The following is a 27,019-nucleotide window of genomic DNA, read 5'->3' on the forward strand; positions in this document are numbered from 1 at the left end:
AGGGCAGTGTTTGTCTTCCATATACTTAGTGGCATACCTGCTCTCCCCATCTCATTTTTAGATGCTGTCCCCTGGGCTCAGCATCCACTGTCTCAGGACACCCTGCCACCTACTTGGGTGATAGAGGTTCTGTGGTCAGTGTATCCACTTATCATCCTAGTATATGCAGCAGCAATGTTTTGAATTTTAAATGGGAAATCGGATCTCTCGATTCATGTGCATCTGTCCTCTTATGTCATTCCCCTTTTTACAACTCCCAAACCTACGTGGATAACATCCCAAAATGAAAGTGTATGTTGATATTTCAAAATGCAGCTGTAAACTCTTGGTCCTATATTGAAACAGGTGTTGCCTTTTGAAATTGTCCTCCAGCTCAATAACTTGTTTTTTGCACAACTAGCACTGATATGTGTTCATACACAGTGAATACTGAGACTTGTTTTCAAGGTAATGTGGCACTTTATATTCCTTTATCTTGATGGCATACTTCTCTTTCCCTCCATTATCTTTATAGAATGGACAGGTACCAATTCTGATATGCTTTGACTGGGTCACTACAGGAAAAATCAGCGTTACTCATGGGTGTGCCCCCTGTTCCAACAGTAAAGTCCTGGACAAATATTGTGAAATAAATGCTGTGTTAATTCTGGGGTCAGGGAGTGAGAGGGTGCAACCAGAGCTTCCATCCTAGTAAAGCAAATTTACTTTATAATATGATAACATAAAATGTTGGAAATAATTGTTTGCCTTGATTTAGTTCTAAGCTGACACCCAGAAGTGACTTGTTTAACTTTAAGAAACAGGTAGATCATAGAAGAGTGCACATATATATTACTATACCCAGAAGTGACTTGTTTAACTTTAAGAAACAGGTAGATCATAGAAGAGTGCACATATATATTACTATACCCAGAAGTGACTTGTTTAACTTTAAGAAACAGGTAGATCATAGAAGAGTGCACATATATATTACTATACCCAGAAGTGACTTGTTTAACTTTAAGAAACAGGTAGATCATAGAAGAGTGCACATATATATTACTATTATTGGTAATGTTTTAGCTATTAAGCACTTTTACATGCCCTTTTATTAGAATGTATGAGACCACCTGCTTGGCTGGTGTGCAGCATAGGTGTCTAATAGTTAACTTTTTCCATCTTGGGTAGGAACAGGAATATGTAGTCTGTATGTAGTCAGGGCTCTCCTGAGCCTGACTGCAAGAGATTAGGGTTGATGGTTTAAGTAAGGCTCTGAACGACGTACAAAGTCATTGATTCAAGAAAAACGTCCTAAATTTTAGGATATGATAAATACCAATTTGGCAACCCTACCTACTTGGTTATGTGATAAGAAGTGACCCTCATTCACAATGAACTAAACCTGTAGTGATATAATTAACAAAAAATAGATTGTGAAACACTGGTCACTTTGGGGGTTTTATATTTTGTTTTGTGTGTGTATGTGAGACACAGGTCTTTACCAACAAGTGTGTAGAGACAGTGACATACGCTGGATCCTCACTCTGTGGCCATAAATTGGTTCTTTTGTAGTTCATTAATTCAGCCCAATGAAATAAAAATACAGCTGGCCTTCCATGTCCAGGGGTTCTGCATCCATAGATTCAACCAACCTCAGATCAAAAATATTCAGGGACAGGCCGGCCCGGTGGCGCACTGGATAGTGCGCCACTTGGGAAGCGCAGCGGCGCTCCCGCCCGAGGGTTCGGATCCCACATGCAGACTGGTTCCCGCTCACTGGCTGAGCGAGGCGCGGGAGCAACACCGAGGGTTGCGATCCGTTGCCGGACACGGAAAAAGACAAAAAAAAAATATTCAGGGGGCCGGCCCGTGGCTCACTCGGGAGAGTGCGGTGCTGATAACACCAAGGCCCCGGGTTCGGATCCCATATAGGGATGGCCGGTTAGCTCACTGGCTGAGCGTGGTGCTGACAACACCAAGTCAAGGGTTAAGATCCCCTTACTGGTCATCTTTTAAAAAAAAAAGAAAGAAAATATTTAGGAAAAAAATTACATCTGTACTGAGCACGTACAGACTTTTTTCTTGTCATGATTCCCTAAACAATACAGTATAACAACTATTTACATTGTATTAGTTATTATAAGTAATCTAGAGATATATACGGGAGGATGTGTGTAGGTTATATGCAAACACTACATCATTTTATATGAGGAACTTGAGCATCTGAGGATTTTGGTATCCATGGGGGTCCTGGAACAAATCTCCCGTGGAATCCGAGGGATGACTGTACTAAGCACTTAAAAATATGGTTTTACTTCTAACATAATTAAGAGTAATGATACAGTGATGTTCTTGTATAAGACACTAAATGTTTTTAGCAATCAAGAAAAATTCATTTGGACATTCTGTTTCGTTCTTGGAACATAATCTGGGGTTTCAGTAACATAACTTCATATCTAATGCATGCCACATCTCAATTACAAACACCAAGCTCCCCCTGTTTTGTCTTTTTCTCCTGCCTCTGACCTAATTTACCACTACCTCTCTTTTCCTTCTCTTGTTTTTGTGAATGAACAGTTGGTTTCCAAGGTCTTAGTGTTGTTTTGTTGGTGGCGGTGGTAGTTTTTTTTGGCGGCTGGCTGGTTGGGGGATCTGAATCCATGATGTTGGTATTATCAGCACCACGCTCTAATCAAAGGGAGTAGTGTTTTTGAGGCAAATATATTGTTTATACATAAACCAGGTAGCCCCAGAGTGGGTGGAGAACCACTGTCCTGTAGAGAGCCACGCAGCTGGTCGGAGTACAAGATAAATAGCATTTCCTTGTAAACCTGGAACAGTGCAGAGCTTAGATTCCAGAGCTCTATTGCAGGGAATGCTGTATGACTTCAGGTACACAGGATATACATAGTATCTAGTTCAAGAGAGTGTTGTTTTCCTAGACCTTGCACAATGGGCCAGTCTTGGGTCTTCAGCAAAGCAGGTCCTTCCTTCTCTTGTCCTGCTTTCCCTCATTCTCTTCCCACACACTTAAGTGAAGCAATAAGACCTAATATTTGCCTCATGGGCTACTTACTCTTCTCTAGGAGTCAACACCATTGAGCAGCCACAGAGAAGCAAATGCCCCTCTCTTTGGGAGATTTAAATCTAAACGGAAACACACTAATAAGACCAGACAGCGGAAATGGGAGTGCTGAGAACACCTGTTGCTTCTACAGTTCACCTCTGAATTAGCCAGCAATATTTATTGACAATGAAAATTATAGTGACTGTACTCCAACCCCCAAACTGGTAAATAATGAAGAGTTTTGTCATATTCCCCAATAGGAAAAAGTCTAAGATACAGTTTATATCTCGGAATATGGGCATGTCTGGGGTATTTTTATGGTTTAAGGAACTAAAGCATGAAATATTTAAACTGGATTATTCAGGGAATTTAAAGAACAGTGTAAAAAATGTGAAGGTATTACCCAGCAGAGTTGAGAATAGCACATAATGCTCACTATAACCTGAGTAGTCGTTTTATTTGAACCCCCAATCACCTTTCTTCATCTGGTTGGAGAAGTTTTGTGGCTGGTTGTGAATGAAATCAGAAGAGGAATTCACAGGGTCATCTTGGGCAAGTCACTTACCCACCCACACCTCACCCCATTCCCATTTCTCCTTTTTATATAATGGGGATAATAAGGGACTGATTCTCCTCTGCTTCAAAGGGACATTGTAAGAGTGAGCAAGTCTGTGTGTATCCAATGCCTGGGAAACAGACTCTGTGCACGTAGTTGCTGTTGGCATTGTAGATGGACTAGCCTCAAACAAAAGCAGCAATGTACCTCTAGGCAAGGTACATAGCAGGCAAAAACCTCATTCCCACAGAACCGAACTCCTTTTAGCTTTGTCTCTGAAGTACAAATGAATTATTTATTAGTAAGTACACTCTTGCAAAAAGGTAAACTTTAACAAGCCCACAACAGGGTGGTTTTAGAGGGGAGGAGCGAGTGATAGTAAATCCCAAGTCACCTGCACTAGTAAAAATCTGGGGTTTTTTTTTTTCCTAGTGTAAGTACACAGAACTACTGATTGGAGTTTGTTTCTTCAGCTTTTCGAAGGAAAAATAATTTTATCCAATGGTTTCAAACTGTATTCCTAGTTATGGGACATACATTTCAAGTGAGAGAACATTCATTGGGACTAGAAAACTGATGAGGAACAGTTGTCAGTAGCATGTTTTTGGTATATGAAATCACCAGATTTTTGTGTCCTTGGTCTTTCAAGTTTAACCCCAGAAAGAAAGCCACAAAACTATCTATTGGCGTCATGATCAGGGACAGAACCTAGGGGCTCAGCTGACCTGTTTTACTAACAAAATGTGACATGCTGTGTTCTCACATTACTGAAACCTCGCTAGAATGTTTCCTTTTGGGGATGAGAGTGAGGGGTGTGGCTATCATGAGACTCTTTTATAGACTGATAGCATTTTGGCAACTGAACCCCAAGGATAAGCTGCAAAATGGATACCACCCTCTTTCCCCACAAATTCTCTACAGTCTTTGGGGAAGAAAGACCCAATTTCAACATCTTGAAGAGGCCTTTATAAAAAGTTTGATTTATGTAAGTTGAGTAATGGTCAGACTGTACAAATACCGAAATTTTGGTCAAGAGCCTATTATCTTGTAATACCCTCTGCTGTCAGATTGTTAAGAATATCCCTCTTAAATACATAAGATAACTCCCAGAAGGTGAAAGCCTCTTGCGATGTTATCTTGCTGAAGGGAATAGAATTGGTCATTTGGGCTTTAGTAAAATTTTCATATTTCTCAGCTCAATCACTATTACTGAGTTCTGTAAATGTGCATGATACATGCTTCCCCTTTATTAGGCATTTTGGACAAGTTTCAGCATTTAAGGTCGTGAGAACTGGGTTTTTGTTCCCTTTTAAGAATGTGGTATTAAGAAAACTTAGCTGTAAACTAGGATAGCATTCTTCCCGCTGGCTTAGCTTTCACAGCGTTCTTGTCGAGTCAGAACGCTGGCTTGGTCTGAGGTAGATGTACGCAAGGCTGATTCTCAATATAAAAGCATCCTGTGGTAAAGGATCACACTGAGAAATAGGGGGCCCTGCTTCCTGAGCCCCCTTTCTCTACCCACTTGATAGGTCAAGTCAGTTCTTTTTCATGTCAATCAGATTTTTGAAAGAGATTTCTTTTTTTTTTTTTATAATAATACACTGAACTTTTATTTTTATTTTTATTTTTTATTTTTTTCCTTTTTGTCTTTTTTCATGTCCGGCAACGGATCGCAACCCTCAGTGTTGCGCCCGTACCGGACCGGGACCGGCAACGGGATCGCAACCCTCGGTGTTGCGCCCTCACCTCGCTCAGCCAGTGAGCGGGAACCGGTCTGTATGTGGGATCCGAACCCTCGGCGGGAGCACCGCCGAGCTCCCAAGCGGCACACTGTAGCAGTGCGCCACCGGGCCGGCCCGAAAGAGATTTCTTTGTATTGGGTTTTTTGTTTTCGTTTTCCTGTTTCAGCATAAAACTCTTAATTGAGAATACACATTTTCATTTTCTAATCATTGTGACAGAAGAGAGTAGAGAGGCTAATAACTAAATGCAACGTTACACATATTGGAAAGCAAAGTATTAAGGGTTCTGTAAGGGTTGATACTCTGGCTGCCCACAGAAAAGTGCTTTAAATTAGTGGTTCTCAAAATGTGATCCCCAGACAACAGCCTCACCATCAGCTGAGAATTTGTTTGAAATGCAAAATCCTCGGCCCCACCCAGATTTGTTGTATCAGAAACTCTTGGGGATACGGCCTAGCAGTCTGGATTTAACAAGCCCTGATGCACGGTAAAGTGCGACAACTACTGCTAGTTTAAATTATGCCAAAGGACCAGCTGGTTGAAATCCTTATCCTCTTCTTGTAAAAAGCAACTTGGCTCGATTGATGTTATTGAGACAGACCAGTTATTACACTGCCTGGGTTTGGTTTAACAGCGCCAACTAGATCCTACAGTTGCCTCCTGATTTGCCATTCCTAGGAACAATTTTCCTCACCCTTAGCTGCTTCACCCTCTGTTGGGGTCACTGGAGCTAGAACTGACCCTTTTCTCTTTGGTGAATCTTCCTGTCATATACCTCTTCTGACACCTCTGCTTTGTTTTTGTTTTGTTTTTGGTGGCTGGCCAGTACAGGGATCTGAACCACTGACCTTGGTGTTACAACACCGTGCTCTAGCCAACTGCTACAAATCCTTCCTGCTATTGGACTTCCTGTAAATTCAGGCCTTGGTTTTTTTTTTTTTTTTTTCCCATTCTCTTTCTGGAAAGACAACTGGACCCTGAAACTGTCTTTGACAAACCATAGATGTTCATGTTCAAGAGTGGAGCAAAGAGAACATACGTAGTAACATCTTTTAATAATCTGCACCTTTCCCTGGAAAACTCATTTTGGCTGTTAAGTGGCATTTCTCCCAATACTAAGTCTTAGTAATAACAGTAGCTCCTGTTTATTGAGGGCTTACGATGTTTGAGGCATCATCTCGAGTACTTATCATGCCTTCTATTATTGAATCATCACCACAGTCCCACAAGGTACAGGTAATATTGCTATCCCCAATTTACATAGGAAAAACCAAGGTCTAAAGATGTTTAAATAATGTGCCCCAGGCCACAAAGCATTACAACCACAACACTCCGCAGCCTTAACACTGATCAGTTGCATTTTGGTTCCTTTCACTTGCTTTTCAGATTATCCAGCCTCTAGCAGAAAGCATCACAGAACAGTGAATTGACCAAAAATAGATGAAAAAAGAGATATAGTGGGAAAAACTCTAGACGGAAAGTCAGGGACCTGGATTTGAGCTCTGGTTCTCCACCTGCCAGGTTGGCAAGACACTTAAACTCTCTGAGTCTCAGTTTCTGAGACTGTTAACTATTTCAGTAACATCTTCTCCAGGTTGCCGTGAGCATCATGCATGAAACTGCCTAGCAAAAAGCCTCTCAGTAATATTTTCCCCAGGGGATGAGAAGTTAATACATCAATAGCAGAAGCAAGGAGTGGCCTCGGCTGAAAAACCACAGTGCTTCTCCTTGTTGCAGAGGGAAGCTGCCTTTCTCCGACTGTGTTTTCCCTTGAGGGTGGGTTGATGGCACAATCTATGTAAATAAGGGGAGGGGTAGTGGGTTGGGAATCAGACAGCCAGTGTGTCTCAGAGCTCCCGACTGCCTCCGTCTGTGCCTCCCTGTGTGCCTTGCTTCAGGCGTTATCTGTTTACCTATACTTGTCCTGAAAACTGTCTGGCAAACAAGACACTTCTTATGTACATTTTGATACTTGGGGATGGAGCCAGACCGGGGTCTCCGCTGGAATGCCCTCACATTCAGGAAGGGTGCAGACCAGGCACAGCAACATTCTCTTGGCTGGTCACAACAACATTTTCACAACATTTGCTTGGCTGGTCAGATCTCCCTGGTTAGGTGGTGGGTGGTGGTACATGATGGAAATGGTGGGTAACTAGTACCCCTCATGAACAATTTAATATGGGAGCTCTGCCCAGGAAACAGGACTATAATAATAAGGGCTGGGAAGGCGTGGAGGGAGGGGGTGAGCTTCCACTTAACCCTCCCTCTCTAATGAGGGATGGATGCTGGGCAGGTGAAGTGCAGAATCATCCCACACAGCTCTCTCGTTCCTTCCCCTTGCTCCCTTGGACTTGTCTGAGTCTTGGAGAGAAGAAAACACAGAAGGCCACACGGGCGGTTTCCATCAGTCCAGCTTTTAGCTCGCCTTCTACTTCCTGTAGAGGCTTAGCAGAGTGTGGTGGGGAGACCTGGAATTTACATCCACACCTAGACAGATAGACTCCAGTTTCCAGCCTAGCACAGAGCTAAAGAGTCTCAGTCTCTGGGGGAGGGCAGGAATTGCTGACAGTGAATGGAAAATGAACATGAAGCAGGAAGCAGGAAGAAAAGGACCACAAGGTAGTCCCTTCCTCTAGGAACTAAGGGTGATTGTGGCTGGGGTAGTCCTGTGCCCTCCATACTGAAGGGAAATGGTGGATGCAGGGGTCTGAAGGAGGACCTCGCACCATACTGGCCTAGAGACCCCTCTCCTCCAGCCTAGCTATCTGTTTGCATAGTGTGGACTTTCAGAATGAACAGTGGTGATCAGGTAGCAGCAGGGCTGAGCTCTTTACTTCCAGTATATATTGTTTTATTACTTGGCCGTGTTTTCTCCTTCTCTTTTCAATGTGTCACTATGGAAGGGGATGAAAGCTGATGTGCTAGCTAGTTTAGTGTGCCAAATTTCTTGTTTGTGAGGAGTTCTGCTTTCATATTTTTCTTAAAGAGAAGAAAAGTTGACCCAAAGCAATCAGGAAGTGAGATCTTGTTAAGTCGACAATATTGTGGGTGTGGGATGGGATTGGTTTTTCTTTTTTTTTTTTTCTTTTTTTTCTTTAGGACGGGAGAAGAAGGAGAAATTTTGATCCTAAAGAGTCAGAGAAGTGTTGGTTTCTCTAAATCAGCATTTTTTGACCTTAGCACTTATTGACATTTTAGATCAGATGATTCTTTGTTGGGGGCAGGGACTGTCCTGTGCACTGTAAGGTGTTTAGCAGTATCCCTGGCCTCTACCCACTGTATGCCAATAGCACCCTCTCCCGCTCATGGTAATCAAAAATGCCTACAGATGTTACCAAATGTCTCCTGGGGAGCCAATCTGAATGTTTCCTGTGATTTTCTTTTTTCCCTAGTGATTTGGTTTTAAGTTTTTTGTTCCATGGCTCTACCTAAGAGCCAGGGAATAAAGCTGGCTTCATCTGAAGAAGCCCAACCCTTGGCTCCTATTTGCCTTGCCCAGCTCAGAGGACCCCCAAGAAAGCTTTCTGCTTTTTTATCTGGACCATTGCAGCCCATTCAGCAATCGGGGACTGGACCAGAAGCAGGGAGGAGAGGATCCCAAAGAAATACAGCAACTCTAGGAATTCAGCTTGCCCATGGCTGGGAGAAGTCCTGCATCTACCCGCCTCCTGCCACAGTGTGCTCCTAATTTAATACGATTTTAACGGTATCCCATATATCCAAAGATACCTAGTCTTTCTTTTCTGTGTGTGGCCTGTGTGTCTATAAGAATTAGAGAAGCAGAGTATGGAGTGTTTGTATGTTTGGGGAGTGGGAGGCCAGAAGGGAGCCTTCTCATCTCTCTGGAGCCCCCCTCTTGTCAACGTAGCCAAAGGATGTGTTCACTCACCGGGGTTCTCTCATTTCCCCGGGCTAATTACATGCCTCTTTAATGAAAGGAAATAGTTTCTCAGCTGAGCTGGGAAATCCAAGTCCCTGGTGCCCCCTCGTCGTGGGTATCATGGGAAGGACAAGAAAGGAAGCAGCTGCTTATACTCCTTGCCTTCCCCACCCCTCTCCAGGGGTGCCCAGCACAACCTGGAGACTGAAATTGTTTCCTTCCACCAGCAGAAGCCTCCAAACCCGCCATTGGGTAAGGCCAGCACAGGGATGCTTTGAGAAAACCCAAGCGAAGTATGGGATTAGGTGGTGGATATAGGCTAAACGTCAGAAAGACCCTCGAGGAAGTCAAGTTTTTTATTCACAGCCTCTCAGCTGCTGCCTGGGAGTGAGAGGGAGTGTGGCTGGCCCCCACCCCTGCTGTGTACAGCTGCTGGGGACAGAGCCGGCTGCTTCAAGCTTGGCGGGGGAGGGGAGTGCAGGGACACAGTGGGGAGGCGAGGGAGACTGGCTGAAGTCCCAGGACAGGGCTGCAAGATCTTGCCCAGTGCTCCGCACCTGCCCCATCCCCAGCCTCCCTCAGTCAGCACAGTCCCGGGAGGTGGTTTTAGAGAACAGTCTGACAGTCCCGTGTGGGACTAGAGGTGAGGCGGTGGGAGGGAGCAGTCATGGGGGCAGGAAACAGCTGGGCTGCTGCTTCCCTAGAGAGGTGACTCATGAAGTCGATTCCAGGATGTGAGGGTTATGGGCACCTCTCCTCTTCCCACTACTGGGGGGCAGGTGGCAGGTAGAGATGGGGAGACAGAGAGAATCTCTCAGCGGTCCAGCAGTCTCTTCAGTACCTGCAGTGAGACGGAAGCTGGTCAACTGTGAGTCGAGCCATGTGGGCCCACGGGGGAGAAGATCTTTCACCTTTCTCTGATCTTGGGGCTATCCTGAAGCTTCTAAGTGCCTCCCACCTCCCAATTCTCCTTTAAAACAATCAAATGCCAAGGTTGAGGCAACTGGGATTGGGGAAATCAGGAAGAGGAGTGAAGATTAACCTGAATTTATGATCTTTCACTGACCATTTAGCAATTTCTTCCCTCGGGAAAATCTGGATAGTCATCTATTTTTATATATTTTATTTTTACAGCAGTTTTGGGTTTACAGAGAAATTCAGCAGAAAGTACAGTTTCCATCCCCTCCACACCCCCACCCCCCACCCCCTATGCACAGTTTCTCCTATTATTAACGATACAGTGGTGTGGTACATTTGATACAATTATGAACCAATATTGATATATTATTATTAACTCAATTTTCCATTAGGGTTCCCTCTTTCTGCTGTACAGCTCTATGGGTTTTGCCAAATGCATAATATTATGTATTCACCATTACAGTATCACACAGAATAGTTTCAGTGCCCTAAAAATCCTCTGTGCTCCATCTATTCATCTCTCCTTCCCTGAAACCCCAGGAACCACTGATTTTTTTTCCCCATAATCTCAAACATTTATCACTTCTTTGTGTTGGGAACATTCAAAATCCTCTTTTCTAGCTAATTGAAAGTACACAGTAAATTGTTGTTAATTATAGTCACCCTACGAGGCTGTAGAAGCCTAGATATTATTCCTCCTGTCTAGCTGTACTTTTATATCCATTAACCAACTTCTCACTGTCCGCTGACCCCTTCCAGCCTCTGGGTAACCACCATTCAACTCTCTACTTCTATGTGATCACCTCTCTTAGTTTTCATGTATGAGTGAGAACATGCAGTACTTCTCTTTCAGGACAGTCATTTACTATAGCTGAACTACATTCAGCTAAATAAAAGAACCAGGCAGAGAAAAGCAGCAGGGGACACGGTAGAGATTGTTAAGCCTTTTGAGGGCAGGAGGGCTCTCAAGTCTTTTTTTTTTTTTAAAGATGACTGATGAGGGGATCTTAACCCTTGACTTGGTGTTGTCAGCACCACACTCAGCCAGTGAGCGAACCAGCCATCCCTATATGGGATCCGAACCTGCGGCCTTGGTGCTATCAGCACCACACTCTCCCGAGTGAGCCACGGGCCGGCCCTTTTTTTTTTTTTTTAATTGAAAGTTTTACTGGGATAATTGTAGATTCACAATGTGAATTATGTAGATTCACAATGTGTATTATGAGAAATAATACAGAAATATCCCATGTACACTTTTCCCAGTTTCCCCCAGTGATAACATTTTGCGAAAATATGGTATAATATCACAACCAGGATATTGACACTATTACAATCCCCAATCTTATTCAGAATTCCTGTTCTACTTATACGCGCGCGCGCGTGTGTGTGTGCGTGCACGCGCGTACATGCACGTGCACGGTTCTGTATATTTAGTTCTATACAGTTTTATTCCCTGGGTATGTTCGAGTATCCTACATCACAATCCAGATTCTGAACAGACAACACTACGAAGATCCCTCATGTTGTCCTTTTATAATCATACCCCTTCCCCTTCCTGAACCTAATCCCTAACAACCACTATTCTGTCCTCCATTTCTTTTCTTTTCTTTCTTCTTCTTTTTTCTTTTTCATGCGTAAACCTGGATATATTCTATGAATTTATATAGTCCAAATCACTAATCTTTTCAGCTTTGTCTGACTTATTCAGTTCTTAAAACTCAATTACTATTTTTTACAGTGCTGGGATTTCTACTCTATTCTTTTTTATTGATTCTAGTTCTTTGGTGAAAATTTCCATCTTGTCACACATTTTCTAAACCTTCTTAATTACAGTTATTTTAAAGTTCATGGCTGATAATTTCAACATCTTTGTCACCTGTGGTTTTTTAAATTGTATTTTCTTTTTTTGCTTAATTTCTAAAGTTATATTTCAAAAATGTTATATAAAGGGAATCACATGGCATGTGATTTGGGGGGGGTTGGCTTTTCTCTCAGCATAATTCCCTGCAGATTCTTTCAAATTGCTGTGTGCATCAATAGTTCATCTGTTTTTATTGCTGAGTAGTGGTGCACGGTATGTGAACACCAGAGTTTGTTTTACCATTCACCTTCCTGTTGAAGGATATGTGGGTTGTTTCCAGTTTGGAGCTATACAAATAAAGCTGTTATGGACATTTGTGTACAGGTTTTTATGTGAACATCAACTTTTCAAGTGTTTTCTATCCAGCATCATGCTGGGCACAGAGTAGGTCCTCAGTCAACATTCTACGTAATGACTGAGGAGTCTGCTCTAGCAATTTGTCCTGGTTGGAGTAGGGAGAAAGAGAGAATGCTGGCAAATGACAGTAGTGACCATGAACAATGAACCACAAATTGAAGATAACGTCTTTCTTATAAAAGTCACAAGGAACAAATAAAATAGTATATATAAAGATCTTGACTCTCAGTAGTCCCCGAATAAATGTTAATTTCCTTCCTCCTTCCCCTCCCTAAGGGGAAGTTAGGGAGTAACAGATTTTGGGGGCGTGCCAATCGGGAAAGACCTCTGAAAAGGAATTTGGTTTAAAGGAAGCCTGGAGAACAGGACTCAGCACAAGTAGGGAGATTGGACTCTGCAGCGGACTCTGGTGCACAGGCACTGTCTCAAAGCAGAGTAGCCGTTCCCAAACGGGGTTTGGCTCTAAGGGGTCATTGGTTCAGCTACCACTTGGCTGGGCATTCCATGCTGTGTTTTTTTTTCTACATCCAAGTAGAGCTTCACCTTGCTTTATTAAAGGCCTGAGGTGGACAGTGGGCATCCCTCTTTGGAACGGCTACTGGGGCATGCTGGACAAGATTCTTCCCCCTCGCCCAGCACATGCAAACTATCCACCAAACCAACCCTCCTTTCGAATTCCAAACCCCATCAGAGCTTCACCTTGCTTTATTAAAGGCCTGAGGTGGACAGTGGGCATCCCTCTTTGGAACGGCTACTGGGGCATGCTGGACAAGATTCTTCCACCTCGCCCAGCACATGCAAACTATCCACCAAACCAACCCTCCTTTCGAATTCCAAACCCCATGCAGCCAAAGTCCTTGGTGCCTCCAATGGTTTCCAGAAAGTGCCTGGCTCTGCACAGCCCTCCTCCCAGGGTTCCTTTGATCTGAGGAAGATGCTTAACCTTTTGATCCAATCATGGGACTGTCCCCAGCCCCAGGCTGCTAGAAAGAGAGAAATTGAACTCTCCTTTCTTTGTTCCCACTTTCCTTTCTTTTGAACAAGGATTACCCACCTCCCTTTTGGGTCTTTCTGGAAGAGAAGGAGATTATAGGCCCTTGACTCTCTGCTCATGTTCTCATCTACTCTTCTGGTCTCTGGCACCTCCCAGCTCCAGGCTTCCTCTGGGTCCCAGCTGGTAAAAGCCCATGGCCTTTGAAGCCAGTGGTGGTGGTGACGAGGGATTACAGGCCACTGCCCTCTCAAATGCATGGTCTCTCTCTGCCAGCGCCCTTTGAGCCTCTGCTCTTGCCTCCTCAAGTGTGGGGGAGAGGATAGAAGAGGAAGAAGAAGGTTGGAGGCAGAGTTCCCTTTGGAAGAGGCCAGTCAAAAGGAGCCCTCCCGCCCCCTCAGGGCCCTCCATGCCACTCTGGTGGTCACAGCGCATTTCCTGTTTTGTTCCAGACTTCTCAGTACCCATCATCACATTTTTCACTGGATTTAATACTTCTTTCTGCCACATTCATACCTCCCAAAGTGATCTTTCAAAATGTAAATTACAGCACATCACTCCTCCTCTTGACTCCTTCTAATGTCTTAATGAATGAAATTTGCACAATCCTAATCATTAATTTTAATAATTAATGAATTAAATACTAATTCACTAATGTCTTAATGAATACAACTCACACGATCTGGTTTCTGCCCACTCATCGGGCCCCGCTTCTGCCTCCCTGTCTTGCTCTGCTTTCTCTCTTCCTGGCAATCCCATCTTGCAGGCTGGTCCCTTGCATTTACTGTTCTAGTGCTTTCCTCTCAGATCTTCATGGGGCAGGTTTCTCAGGATCAGCTCAAATGTCGCCTCCTCAGAGGACCTTCCGTCCCCAACCCCCTCGCAGACCTCAAACTCATCGTCTTGTTTTACTTCCTTCTTAGTCATCTGATATTATTGAGTTGTGATTTCACTACTGGGATATGTGCTCCAAGACAGTAGGGTTCTCGCATTTCCTGTTTACCTGTGTCCCCAGCATTAGAAGGGGCTTAACAAATATTTTGTTGGGTAATAAGTGAATCCCCCTGAGGTTGCAGGGAGACTGGAAAAGGCCCATCATGTGGGCACAATGCTGGCCTCAGAGACTAGAAAACCACGTACAGGTTTGCATCCAAGTGTTGCCATTTATTAGCTGTGTAATCCCAAACAAGTTGCTTTACCTCTTTGAATTTAATTTTCCTCATCTGTAAAATAGAAAGGCTACCACTTGGCTTTACGAGATTATGGTGAGGATGAGAGAATTGCATAAAAGCACAAAATAGGTATGAAATAAGCACTGGTTTAAAAATAAATCCACATGTTCATCCACAGATAGTAAAATCGAGCCTGGGCGCTGTTACACACTCATTTCGACTCCGTTCCCTTAATCAAATTTATCATGCTTTTCATTTAAGGAGTTTGAGATTCAAGGCAACACTGATGGAGGAATAAACAGAAAACCACCATCCACAGACCAAATCTAGGCTACTGCCAGTTTTTGTGTGGTCCATGAGTGATGAATGGTTTTTACATTTGAAAAAAAAATCAAAAGAAGAAAAATATTTCATGACACATGAAAGTTGTATGAAATTCAAATTTCAGTGTCCATAAATAAAGTTTTGTTAGAACACAGGAATGCCTGTCATTTATGTGTTATCTGTGGCTGCTTTTGTGGTACAGGCAGAGTTGAGTAGTTGCGACAAAGACCATGTGGCCCCTAAAATTGTTACTATCTGGTCCTTTACAGAAAAAGTGTGTAGATCCCTTGCTGATTCTAAAAAGTAAAGGAGCTTATCTAGGAGACTGCAAAAACTGCATGGTGTCAAGGAGATGGACAGGACGATCTCTGGGGACTGTTCCTCTCTCTGGGGCTCTCTGTGCTTGCTTTGGAAGGTCCTGTTTCACTCCTGGCTGCAGAGGCAGTGCCAACCTCCAGGATCCCAGAGGGAGCCAAAGGGAGCCGTCCACCTCCTAAGCCTTTTAGGGAAGGGGCCCCCAGAGTGAGGCCCAACAGGAGCTCCTTGCCCCCTTGTTCTCTTCGGACCTCCCTTTTCTTTGGGCTTAGTTTTCTCTAGAAGGAAGGGAGTGGGGGGTTAAAGTGGCTGGACTTTGGGACACGAGCTCTCGAAGACAAAGGCGACTCCCTTCCAAGGGAGAAACCCTAGGCAGCCTCTCCTCCTCCTGTTCCACATCCATACTGCGGGCCCCACGGAGGAGTACGGTCTGCAAGAGCCCTGACAGACTATTCACAGAAAAAAACAGGAGATCTTGCCACTTCAGGGAGGTGGAAAGTCTGCTCCTAATGACAGACCTCCTTCTGGAGAGCTTATAATCACCTTGGGAGGCTCCCCTTTTGTGTGGCAGAGATGCCAGGGCTGACGGAGCCCACGACATCAAGGGAGGCTGCAGAATGGTCTTGCAGGTGGATGTGTGTGTGCACATTCATGGGACTGTGGAGGGAAGGGGCGAGAACCAAAATGCAAATGCAAAGGCTCCGTCCTTGCAAAATCCGGGGTGCTGGGGATGAGCAGGAAGCTGGGAGCAGGAGGAAAGGCCGGCTTCTGTCCTAAGTGCAGTGACACAGTGTGGAGTGTGGCTATGTGGCCAGCACGCATTTGAATGCCTCCTTCCTTCTCCTTTTTCTTCCTCCACCTACTCTGGGGGGTCTGGAATGCCGGGGCTGAGACCCCACCGCTGCCCTGCTCACTCTAAGGATCATAAGAACATTCTCCTTTCTTGCTGTCCCCAGTTTCACGCATCCAGGAGGCTCTGTCCCCTCGGGTCACCTTCCTTAGAAGTAGACCTGGTCAGAGGACTGGAGGACAAGGCCAGGCTCCAACACTTAGTGGTTTTGTGGCCCTGGCAAGTCACTTACTGTTTCTCCAAGTTTACATTTCCCTCCTATAACAACACCTGTTTCCCAAGGTCACATGAAACCACTTTGAAAACCATAAAGCCCAGGAAGGAATATTCATGGGAACAAGCTATGATCTCTGTGCTGACACTGTCCCGAAAGACAGAGTAAGCCTCCCCATTATACTAATGGTGACACAGGCCCAAAGTAACTGAGTGACTTGGAAATAATAATCTTAGCATACCAGGCCCCAAGCAGAGTCAGGGGATCAAGGTCTCTATCACCAAGATGTTGTGTCCAATCTAGGTGATGTGAGTGAGGGGAGGAAGGCCTTGGAGATGCTATCACAGGCTCCGTGAGCATCACACATCAGCCCGCGGCTTGTGGTCTGATCTCAGCATCTCTGTGACAGGGCTGAGCCTTCCTGTCTCAGCCTTGGCCGTTGGACTGAGCTAGTGGTCTGCTTCCTGCCCAGTCTAGCACAGCATCCTCTCCCGGGGCGTGGCTTTCCTCTGTCACTCATCTGCTCAGGGCAGGGAGAGGTTTTGAGTGTGTGGACTTCACGTGGCATCCCCCTCTCCCCTCTTTTATCCTTGGAAGGGGTTGGTGAAGTTCTAGAAATACCCATGTGACTCCTGGGGAACTCAGTGCAGAGGGGAGTGGGCCCCGAGTTCTAGTCTAGCCCTGCCACCCTGTAGCCATGTTGCCCTTGGTAAGTTACCTGCTCTCCCATGCTACGTCCCCATCCTGTAAAATGCAGAATTGACACTCTTCCTGTTCACCTCTCAGAGTAGTGAGGAGGACAGGGGAGGTGCTTATATAAGTGCTTTGAAAATGGTGCCATTTGTATGCAAGGGACAGCTTTTTTTGTTTGTTTCCAAAACATTTTATTTCATACAAATTTTGCATGGTACAAAAGTGACGTGCTTGAGCCTGTCTCCCAAGTAGAAGGTTCTTCAGTTCTTTGGTCTAATCTTCCTTCAGAGGCAAACAAAGAAGAAACAGATCACATTATGTTTTAGCATATATAGAAAATTTTCTTTTACAAGAACAAAGATTTGGACATTTTATATTTAGTATAGTTTAGTAATCCCGTTGATGTTGACAAAATCAGTAACTTGTGAGGAGGCACCTGTTATTTATACAAAAGAACCCAAAAGACAGTCAGCAGATACTTTAACCCTTAAGAACAAAATGTCTGATTTAATTTTTTCTTGTGTTTTTTGATGAAGATACCCCATTTGTAAATTCAAGTTTTGTTGGCCCTTTTTAGTCCTTTTGCTCAATACGTCAGACATGTCCATTTTCTTCTTTTTGTAGAGCCTTTGAGTTCTTCTCCCTCCTGTCTTCTCTCAAATTCTTGTTTCTTAGAGGCACACACAGCTTGTACCCACTCATATTCTTCTTGTGCTTTTCGTTATTTTGGCAGCTGGCTGGTATGTTTTTATTGGTTAGCTTTTGTTCTTGCACTTTTCAACTTGATTTTTCTTTTTCTAAAAAATTTTTAAAATTTTGCATAATTTGGGCCAGCCCGTGGCTCACTCGGGAGAGTGCGGTGCTGATAACACCAAGGCCCCGGGTTCGGATCCCATATAGGGATGGCCGGTTCGCTCACTGGCTGAGCGTGGTGCTGACAACATCAAGCCAAGGGTTAAGATCCCCTTACCGGTCATCTTTAAAAAAAAAAAAAAAAAAAATTTTTGCATAATTTTATTTTAAAATTTTTATTTTGCTTTGATGTCTTCATTGTTCTTTGGAATAGGAAAGGAGTTTACCATTTTGCTACATTGTTCTTCTGGCTGAGGCTGGTCAAGGCTGCACTGCTCTTCAGGAAAAGGTGGGTTCACTTGTTGGTCTGACAAAGGCTGGTCAACGTTTCTTAGTTGCTTCCTCAGTCTTTCCTCTTCAGCTAAATAGAGATGTCTCAGATTATCTGGGTATCAATCTGTGAACTGGGATTCCTGTGATGTTTGAGCCTTCTTTTCCATCCCTAGCAACTTCTTGTAACTTTGCTGAATCTTCAGTTTTCTGCAAAATGCAAACCTTTGTCTCTCACAAACACTCCCCATGAAGGTTTGCAGATGGGTAGGCCACTGTGTCCTCTGTTTCACATTTTTATTCCTGAATCTGACCAGAGAAACCTTTGTCACGTGTCTGCCACCTCACTGCCAGCCTCACCTGTGCCAAGACTGCTATTTCTATGGAACGGGGAAGCAAACGCAGACTGGCAGGATAATGGGGACAGAATCGGGCAATAGGCTTGTGCCAGGGGTAGGGGGGGACGGGGTGGAAAAAATCATTATTTATTGCTCTATATCAGGCACTAAACTGAGCACTCTCAGATCCTCACAAAGCCCTGTGATGTAGATACTATAATCCCCGTCATACAGAGGAAGCAACCTAGGTTCAGCAAAGTTAGGTAATTTGCCCAAAACTTATGGCTGGTAAGGGCAGAGTTGGCCAGCAAGCCCATGTGTCTAACTCCAGAGTCCATGATCTTTGCACCTCACCAAGTCTCTAGAGAACATATTCTGGGTGTAGACATAAAATTATAATGGGGGTAGGAGGAGAAGATTGAGCTGGAGTGGAGGAAGTGAAAGACGGGAGGTATTTCTAAGCGCCTGGCACAGTGCCGCCCGCAGAAGGTGCCAGGGCTACTGCTTGCACATATGATGCTTTCATGCAAATTAGAAAAAGGTAGATGAAACCATGAGCTATGCCTAGTTGTGTCTGAAGTGAATAACATGTACAACTGTATACGGCAGTCTTGGGAGGGACTCTGAAATTCATTCATTCATTCATTAACGTATTACAGGAGAAAAGAAAATCAAAGTCTAGGAAAAGATGGAGTTAAACACTAAAAAGTAACTGGGGATGTGGAAGAAGGGGGAAAATGTGGGAAAACATGTATAAATGGGACGAATGTCAAGGCAGGGGTCATGCTAAGAAGGTAAGTAGAGGGTGAGGGTTCTCTGACTGTTCCAAATCCAGACCACGTGCCCCTGTATGTCTTGGAGTCTCTGCCCCACCCTCACAGTGCTCCTGTCAAGCACACTTGGTGTGACCGCTTGCTCATGAGCTGTTTTGTCTGCTGGACCATCAGCTATGGACAAGCAGGGGATGGACGGATGTTCTAGCATTCTATCTCTTATTTCTCACTGAAGGAGGGAAGTATCTTTTGGCCAAAATGGCTGGATGGCGCTCAGCCACTACTTGTGGCTGCTTCGCCTCTCTTTCCCAGCCCTGGAGCCCAGCAGAGGGGGGGCCCTCCCATCACCTCCTTCTGTTCCTCTGGAGCTTTAGAGTCTGAGGCTGGTGTCTCTGCTGGTACCTCTCCTTCCTGCAGGCCTGGGGATAGATTGTGCAAAAGTGGTACCATATCCTGAGGCAAGAGGTTGGTTCACAATCTAGTTATTAATTACTCACTTGCTTATTATCTTGAGCATTGCATCAGGACCGTGAGAATGGCTTTATAGCCACTTAAAGTAGTATCTGCCTTCCTTACTCCCCCAGACACAGACACAGGTCCAGGTACAGTAGTAAATCTTGCCAAAAGTCACTTCATCCCACACTCAGGCCATCCCTTCCAGAATGGGAGAAGCTGCTTAGCCAGTAGGATCCCCAACATCATCAGACCCCCCAAGATGGGGCTTGCCATAGGCCATGTCATCCATCTATTTATCCCTGGGCTATATTGCACTGGACTCAGATAGCTTAAGGGGACATTTAGAAAAGAGAGGCTAGAGATTTTACACTTTGCCACAGATGCCCTGGGAAGTCCCACCTCTAGTCTGACTCTCATCCTTCTTGCTGCAGTTCTAGTCTTTTTCTCTTTGTTTGACCCCCCTTGCCACTGGTTGGGCCAGTACTGTGAACACAGTTAATGATGGGTGTAGCAAACTCCTCCTCCTTTTATTCCTGTGTTGCAGTCAAAGAGTCAGCCCTACAGGGGAGAATGGAGTGAGACCTCAGGCCTCTATCTCGCCCTCCTGCCCCTTGCTTGACCCCTTTGTTTTCCCCACTCTGAAGACTGTAGTCACAGCCAGCAACCAAATCCCCTTTGAGCTCCTCAGCCTCCTGATCTGGGCTCTGTCTGAGCCTGCTGCTGCTGCTCCTGCTGCTACAACACACTGCTGAAGTGCAGAACTGACGTAGTGAGAGCTGAGCTCTCCCCTCTGCAGCCAGGCAGAGACCTCAGAGCTCTCAGTGCACATCCAGGAGACGGGATCTCAGGATCTCACTTTCTTCAGCTCTGCCACCATGTGCAAGTTACTTGACCTCAGTTTCCCCATCTGTAAAAGGAGGTGGCAACTGCCTACCTTAGAACTACCTTGGTACTTGTGAGACTCAAACCCAATGATGTCTGTGAAAATGCTTTGTAAAGCCATTAAGTATAGCACAGAAACAAGTAATTATCATTCACCATCACCAGCCTACTGGCCTCAAAAACCCAGCTTAGAACTTACCCAACTCTGCTCAGCTTCCTTGGATTTAGTCAGTTGAACTCTGATCATCTTTGACCTCCGGAGTTGGTTTGTAGCCTTGAGATTTTTGCACTTGCTCACATGTTGCTGGATCACATTTGTGCACCAATTTCCTGGAGAAGATTTTATCTCCATAAGGGCAGAAACTGTATCACATATGATCTTGTCCATCTTTGTACATCATCACATGTAGGATTCTGTTCAGAAGACAGAATGAGAGCCGGCCCGTGGCTCACTTGGGAGAGTGTGGTGCTGATAACACCAGGGCCATGGGTTCAAATCCCTATATAGGGATGGCTGGTTAGCTCACTTGGGAGAGTGTGGTGCTGACAACACCAAGCCAAGGGTTAAGATCCCCTTACCGGTCATATTTTAAAAAATAAATAAAAAGAAGACAGAATGAATAAACATGCATTGAGATCCTCCCCTAAGTACACTATTTATGCAATAGCCTGAATTCTTCTCAACAAGTTTTCTGCATTAAAAAAAAATTGAGGTTTGGAGGTTAAATGACTTGGTTGCAGGCGTAAAGTTACTAGATCCTAGCACTGAGCTTGATTTGTAATTGTTATTTAATTAATGTTCACTGAATGAGAAATGAATGATTGAATACATAGTAAGTGGCATTGGGTCTGATTCCGGTGCCCACTCTTTTCCCCCTATAGCACATAGCCTGTCGGTGACTAGAGACCTATCTCCATGGAGGTGTGGAGCTAGCAGAGCTCTGTCGCCTCTGGCTGTCCCACCCCATTCTCCAACCCCACCCTGTTGTCAGCCCCTCAGGCGGTCTGAGCTCAGGGGTAGAATCCCTGGTATTCACAGTGACATAATCACCTCCACGCTCCAGGCATTTCAGAAGCCAGCCCAGTTAACTCAGTGTCTTTCCCATTTAGAGACTTACAGGGAGGTTGTCTGGTTCAACCCTCATGAGGAGGGGGAGGGAGATAGCATTACCTTTTATGCTTTTGCCTCATAGCCTTGAGTCCCATCAAGCAATCCCACCCAAATCCCAATCCGTCCTGTCATTTCAGTTTGTAAGAAATGAGCCCTCGGGGGCCGGCCCGTGGCTCACTCGGTAGAGTGCGGTGCTGATAACACCAAGGCCCCGGGTTCGGATCCCATATAGGGATGGCCGGTTTGCTCACTGGCTGAGCGTGGTGCTGACAACACCAAGTCAAGGGTTAAGATCCCCTTACCGGTCATCTTTAAAAAAAAAAAAAAGAAATGAGCCCTCGTGAGCCAGTTGTAGAGCTTCTTGACTCTGAGAATTTTGCTGATGCCCTTAAAATATGAGAGGTTAAAAGACCCAGTTCTGTCCTTGGAGAGGAGATTGGGATGGGCTTCATTGGATTTCAGAACTGGAAAGGCTTATTGTATTCATTCAGCCTCTCCACTTACCTGGTGTCTGAAAGCCCTACAATGTCCCCAGCTGCTTAATCTCTTGGGACTTGCCCTTTGGTAAACTCCCCATGTTCTTCCTTAGGCCTCTTCTTCCCTATCTTGAGCTATGATCTGGCTCCCATGACTCCCTCCTCTACCTGGGTTTGCCCTCTGAAGCCATTTCTTTTCAACATTGACTTTGCCTGTAGAAAGGCCAACCCTTTTTCATGGCAGCAATGGATTCAGCATATGCTCACTTCTACTCTTTGCTGAGCTGGATCTTTCTGCTTTGGAGGCATCATTGGTCTCTCCCCTCACTCCTCATAGGTCTGGATGAGGAAGGGGGAAGACTCAGAAGTTTAAATACAGAGGAAAGTTCTCTTTGTAGAAGTATTTCTTGCTTTCTTTCTTTTAAATAAAAGATGACCAGTAAGGGGATCTTAACCCTTGACTTGGTGTTGTCAGCACCACGCTCTCCCAAGTGAGCTGACCGGCCATCCCTATATAGGGATCCGAACCCGTGGCCTTGGTGTTATCAGCACCATGCTCTCCCAAGTGAGCCATGGGCTGGCCCTGTAGAAGTATTTCTGTTGTTCACTGCTGGGAAATTTCCTGAAGAAAGTGCTGTTGAAGCCCATGTTTGTTGCTGTTTTAAAATCTTCCCTGCATAGGGCGCCGCTCAAATTGGAGTTTCTCTAGCTGTGTAGTGAGGGGCTCATTTGTCAGCAGCTCTAAGGCTCTACTGTCTTGTGATGATGGTCAGGGTAAGGCCCGGGTGACCTCAAGAACTAGAGGCACGGTCGATCCCAAGCTTAGGATATGAGAGGGAAGATGCAGCTAACTCTTCTTTTGGTGGTTTTCATTTCTTTCTTTTTCGTCCACACAAAATGTCCCAAAGCTCAGCGTGCTTGGTGCAGGTGGAAACACGGTCCAGGTGTGTGAACCCTCCAGGTTCTTTCTTCACCCTTTTCAAACTCTGCTCCAGCTTACTTCTTCACCCAAACCCTTCTAAGCCCTTCACTTAAGGAGGCGCTCAGGGTTGGTTCTTCTGGGCAGGTTCCTAGTCCACCCTGGCCCTCTGAACAAAAATGGGGTGTGGGAGTCCACACTGGGAGGCAGCCTCAGTCCCGATCTCTCATTCCTCTTTCTTCTGCCTTCCTTCAATTCATTTTATTCTTGCCCCTTAAAAAATAACATATAGGGCCGGCCCGTGGCTCACTCGGTAGAGTGCGGTGCTGATAACACCAAGGCCACAGGTTCGGATCCTATATAGGGATGGTTGGTTCGCTCACTGGTTGAGCGTGGTGCTGACAACACCAAGCCAAGGGTTAAGATCCCCTTACCGGTCATCTTTAAAAAATAATAATAATAAATAACATATACATTCTTTTCTTTCTATTTAGGAAAGTAATTTATGATCCATATAGAAAACTCGGAGATATCAAAAAGTCCCCTTAGCCCCTGCAAAAGTCATCTTTCCACTCATAAAAAACCAGTATGCACCATTTGGTTATGTCTTTCTTATGATTTCTTCTCTATAGATATATATCTAATTTTTAAAACTTTTTATTTTAGAATAACTAGATTTACAGAAAAGTTGCAGAGATAATACCGGATCGTGTATGCCCTTCAATCAGCTTTCCCTAATGTTACCATCTTACGCACCCATAGTATAATTATCAAAACAGAGGAAATACCTGTGGAGTACTATTTGCTAGACTACAGACTTTATTCAGATTCCACCAATTTTTCCACTACTGTCCTTTTTCTCTACCAAGATCCAATCACGTTGCATTAATGTATATGTAATTTTTTAACAATGCATACCCCACTGTGCAAACTATTTTGTAGCCAGCTTTTTTCACTTAGTAATATATCAGAAACATTTCCCCAGTCAACTAAAATTCTCCTATATCATCATTTTTAATGGCGGCATAGTGTTCCATTGAATGTATTTTCCATAATTTGCTTAGCAAATGGCTTATTATTCTACATTTAAATTGTTACTAACTTTTTACTATTTTAAAGAATTTTGAGATGAACATCTCTTACATATCTCTGATCATTTTGCCATGAGAGAAATCCCAGAAGTGGAAATGCTGTGTCCAGGGGACCAATCCTTCCTCCTTCCAAGACCACTGGTAGGATTTGACCCTACTGGTAGCCCCTATGCTTAACGAGACTGCTCACACTCATCCTGAGGCAGGCAAGGGAAGAGGCAAAAAGATCTCAAAGTGGACCACAGCCCTTGGATGATGGACATGGCAAGAGGAGATGGGAACAGCGAGGGAAATTCAGGTCCTTCATGGCTTCTCAGCTTTCTGCAAGGCCAACCAGCCCCAGCTGGGTGTCTTATCTCTGTGGACTGAGGAGGATGCTCTGAGCCCAAGGATAATGAGGAGGGGCTGTGGGGGGGGGGGGGCAGAAGCTGCTAATGCATTTTGCCAGCATCTTTGGTTTCTCCAATATCCAGCCAGACTATTAGCAGTTCCCCAAGGATGGGCTTGCTCCTCACGTCATCCCCCATTTCCTATAAATGGGAAGTGGCTAGGGAGTAGGGTGTGTGTGTGTGTGTATATGGTGGGGGAGGGAGAAGGGAGGAAGGGAAAGGGACATGGTAGTTTTCTTACAGCTGACTTAATGGGGAACTGAGGCCCAGAGAAGTTGTTATTCGTCCAGAACGACACGGCATCTTGGGGAGTAGAATGGGTATTAATGACTTCCACTAAGACTCTAAAGTCATTGGCCAGGCTAGATGAGGGACTGCTGCCCCTGCCTTGTTTCTGGAGCCCAGAGACTGTTTGTGTGTGATTGGGGCCCTCGGAGGGAAGTAACTGGATCGAGGAATTGCCTCAGTTTCTTTATCTGAAAATGGTACCCATCTCTTGGGTTGTCCTAAATATCGAATACGTTAATACACGAAAAGCATTTAGAAACAGCGCCTGGCACAGTCGGTAATGGTTGACTATTATTATTATTACACAAGGGCATATCAGCAGAAAGGGCGGTGGGGAGATTTGCAGAGCAGAAGGCCCTACAGCACCGTGTGCTGGAAGTGGTCTGGAGAATTCAGCCACCTTGTTGGGCAGGGGTGACTGGGCAGTTATTCAGGTAGCCAGGCTACCAGGTGGGGTCCAGGGTCTCACACCACGCTGTCTGCTCACTCTCCTGAGCCCTCTTTTCTCTTCCCTGTGTCACAAGGCATAGGCCCCTGGCAAGAAGTGGGGGGAGGGAGGTTCCTAGTCCTCTGAGGTGGGACAACTCTCTCCTGCTCCCAGTTTTCTTTCCCGAGCCTGGAAAAATACCTCTGTCCACTCTCTCCTGGCTCTGTAATTTTCCAGCTGACCCAGAATTCCCCCTGATTCCTGCCCTCTTTCCTGGGCAGAGGGTACATCAGCTCAAGAACCCAGGACACCACCCAGGTCTCTCTGCTGGCCACAAAAGGGTATGCCAGAGACTTTGGAAAGCCATCAGCTGGCCAGCCCAGAAGTCCCCAGCTAGAGGTGAGAGTGCTCCCAGGGAGGCAATGCTGAGACAGTTTTCCAGTTAAACTTGTTTAGTGACTTGGAAGGTAGATTCTTGATTTCTCACATCTCTGCTCTTTCCTGCACTCATTTTCTCTTTTCCCCGTTACCAGGGCTCCACTATTTCCCCTCCCTTCTCTATCTCCTTTTCTCTGCCTCCCAGATGGATGTGCCCTTAGAGACCATCTGGCTAACACCCTCTCCCACCCAGAACATGGAGGGGACTTGCCCCACATCACATCACCGGTTGACACAGGGCCAGCATTGGAACCCAGTGCCCCAGTGCCCAGTGCAGGGCTTAGGCCAACTAGGTCCTCCCCTTCAAAGCCATCTTCCTGGGATTTTTTATCTGCCTAAATTGGATTTTTCTCCACTCCAATAAAACTCCACGGAGGAAAAACACACTGGCTCCCACACCCCAGGGGCCAGCTCAGGACTCCGATTGTCTGCCTCCCACCTGCATGGTTGTACTCTTGTCAAAGACATTCTGGAAACAGGACCTTGCTCAACAGCTGACACAGGAAACATTTCACGGGCAACTTATTCTTCTATCCCATCACACCCTTAAAAAGAGAGAGGAAAAAAGGCAGGCCCGTGGCTCACTCGGGAGAGTGCGGTGCTGATAACACCAAGGCCACGGGTTCGGATCCCTATATAGGTATGGCCGGTTGGCTCGCTTGGGAGAGCGTGGTGCTGACACCAAGTCAAGGGTTAAGACCCCCTTACCGAGGAATTTGGCTTTTAGCTGCAGGAAGAGGGACTGAGTTAACTATAAAGAAGCTCTGTCTGCGTCGGAGAACAGCAAACACTAGGAAGAGTAACTCGAGAGAATGCGACATCTCCTTTCAAGGGATGGTCCTGGACTGGGAGTGTGCAGCTTTGCCTGGAGACCGGGATGGCCAGAGTGGCACGCACGGGGGGGAATGGTGGCAGAGTGGCCTCGGGAAGGAGAGGCGCCCCGCGGAGCCGGGTAGCTCTTACCTAAACGTTTTGGTGGCCAGCCGCAGAGGGGGCGGTGCACTGCCCTAGGTAATGACAGGGCAGCCAGGGAGACACGCGGGGGCTGCCCGTCGCGGCCGCAGCGGCTACAGACAGCTTGGGGACCTCCCGCTCTCCGGTCCTGGGTCCCAGCCCCACCCCTCGGTCCCCCTCCTGCGCCCGCCACCTCCGTCCCGCCTCGCCCCGCCCCCTCGTGCAGCCCCAGCGCGCATGCTCTCTCCCCCCGCCGAGTAACCTGGAGATTTAAAAGCCGCCGGCTGGCGCGCGTGAGGGGGAGAGGAGGGTGACGAGCTGGCACGCGCCGGTCCCCCGGTGACAGCCGCTCGCCTCGGCCAGGTAGGAGCGCGCCCGCTGCCCTCCCCGGGGAGACGGTCCCGGCGCGGGAAAGCGGGGGCGCTGCGCCCTCGCG

The 27,019-nt window shown here is 45.8% G+C and overlaps 1 protein-coding gene and 1 pseudogene across 1 annotated transcript in view; one reads left to right on the forward strand and one right to left on the reverse strand.

The window, feature by feature from the left end:
* Window positions 1–10,038: 10,038 nt before the first annotated feature.
* The window catches only part of LOC103596927, a 26,494-nt pseudogene continuing 9,513 nt past the window's right edge, over window positions 10,039–27,019 (reverse strand).
* SLC45A3 (solute carrier family 45, member 3) overlaps window positions 26,843–27,019 on the forward strand; it is a 19,704-nt gene continuing 19,527 nt past the window's right edge. Inside the window, exon 1 of the mRNA XM_008580511.1 lies at window positions 26,843–26,946. The gene's annotated coding sequence lies outside the window, so the exon portion shown is untranslated. The remainder of the gene's footprint in view (window positions 26,947–27,019) is intronic.

Source organism: Galeopterus variegatus, unplaced genomic scaffold (assembly GCF_000696425.1).
Source record: "Galeopterus variegatus unplaced genomic scaffold, G_variegatus-3.0.2 Scaffold86, whole genome shotgun sequence".
NCBI lineage: Eukaryota > Metazoa > Chordata > Mammalia > Dermoptera > Cynocephalidae > Galeopterus > Galeopterus variegatus.